Here is a 2,274-nt window from a genome sequence, read left to right on the forward strand (position 1 = left end):
GCTAAGCATGCAAGCTTGTCTGAGTCTCAAACTCGGTAATCTGAAATTCCTGGATGCTGAGCACTGCAGTTCCCAATGGACTGTAAAAGTAGTTGTGGATCATCACTACCTCTGATACTAAAGTCATTGAATTTAGAAGACTGATTTATTGTATTGAAAATACAGAAGTTTATGCCAGTACTACTGATGATAGCTAACAGTCTTGGATGACTTCAAAATGAGTGGTCCCTGTAACACACAGCATCAGAAATGTTGCAGTGTTTCAATGTCCAGACAGTGATGTTTGAAATCCAGCACATGCTAATTTGCTTTATCAAAAAGCATAGATACATGAATCTTAGAAGTACTAGAACGTATAATTAAATTGACACCACTGTTACTGGCATATGACGAATGCCTCAAGTATCAGGAATGATGCTGGTCTCCTTTCTCAGGTGACACGATAGGACACAAGCTAATTGCCTCGAGTTGCACCATAGGTTTAGATTTGATGTCAGAAATGATTTCTTTACAGAAAGAGTGGTCAGGCATTGGAACGGGCTGCTCAGTGGTGGAATCTCCATCTCTGGAGGTATTTAAAAGATGTGTGGATGTGGCTCTTAGGAACATGGTTTAGTAGTGGACACTGGACAGTGTTAGGTAATGGCTGGACTTGATGTGATGGGTCTTTTCCAACCAAACGATTCTAAGAAATAACTTTGTTCAGGAGTAAAAAAAACCTCACAGACCTCGAGGTCCTCAGTCATGAAAACAATATGTTAAATTTGACATCCCCTCCTCCCCCATCATCTGATGCTATTTATAGTACTGCAGAAGTAATCCCTAAGAACATTACATCTTATTTCTTTGTACATAATGTTAGTGCAATAACCACTAGCCACTTCCAACCAGTCGCACTGTTCTTTATGCAGAGGAAGCTATATTTCTATAATGGCTAACTATCCCCTACTAATAAAGGATGCACACCCTACCAGGATATGCAGCAGTAGAGAGTGACTCCTACAGTCAGGGATTGAATTAATTTTGTTCTCTATGTAGATCAGTCTATCAGCATGACATTAAATGCCAGCAGGTTGTTACATGGATGTTTTGTCAAGGAAGAGAAAAATAAAGTATTAGTTTGATTTTTCTAGAACACTTGCTTCATGTTATGCGTAAATAAACTAAGAACAATTTGGGTTGGAATGGACCTAACAATCAACCAGTTCCAACTCCCCTGGCCAGAGGCAGGGATACCTCCCGCTAAACCAGATCCCCCAAAGGCCCATACATCCTGGTCTTAAACACTTCCAGGGATGGAGCAAACACAACTTCTCTGGGCAACTTGTTTCAGTGCCTCACCACCCTCATACATAGATATTTGGAAGAGATTATTTATTAAATCTACCCTCTTTTAGTTTAAAGCCATTCCCCCTTGTCCTATCACTTCACTCCGTGACAAAGAGCCACTCTCCCGTTTTCCTGTAGGCCCCCTTTAGGCAGTGGAAGGCCCCTGTAAGGTCTCCCTTCTCTAAGGCCTTCTCTTCTCCAGGCTGAATAACTCCATCTCCCTCAGGTTGTCTTCATAGGAGAGGTGCTTCAGCCCTTTGATCTTCGTGACCCTCTTCTAGATTCACTCCAACAGTCCTTCTTGTGCTGGGGGGCCCACAGCTGAATACTGCACTCCAGGTGGGGTCCCAACAGAGCAGAATAGAGAAGAATCCCCTTCCTCAAACTGTGAAAAGGTTCCTCATCCTTCTCCTGTTACAAGAAAGATTAAAAACCAAAACAAACAAAGAAAAGAAAACCCCACAACACTAAAAAATGATCACACTGGTTTATCAGGACTTAAAAGTCTGTACTTTTTAGAAAGACTTGAAGAAAAAGAGAATCAAACTATAGTTGACTGAGAGTCATCCTCTCCCTTCTGGAATGTGTTTGAAAAATGTTGGAGACAATATTTTAATTCTATTATTGTTAGCTCCTTCACACATTAAGAATGTTTTTTGTCTAATTTGTTTTTGAGGAAAACAAGAGGGAAGGTCACTATGAACAGGTGCGTTTGCCCAGTACACAGGAATATCTCCTGAACTGATGCTTCCATTTCTATGGTAACTAGGATATAATATGCACATGATTTTCAACAGGAATGAAAACACCTTTGTGCAAGTTATCAGGAAAGATTTAACTTCTTGTTTCCATGTTCAGAAGTTCCCATAAACTCTGAAATCTCAAGATTTAAATATTTGTGAGCAGCTATTTACCACACACAGCACAATGAGTACAGAAGACAGA

Source organism: Anas platyrhynchos, chromosome Z (genome assembly GCF_047663525.1).
Source record: "Anas platyrhynchos isolate ZD024472 breed Pekin duck chromosome Z, IASCAAS_PekinDuck_T2T, whole genome shotgun sequence".
NCBI classification, from domain to species: Eukaryota; Metazoa; Chordata; class Aves; order Anseriformes; family Anatidae; genus Anas; species Anas platyrhynchos.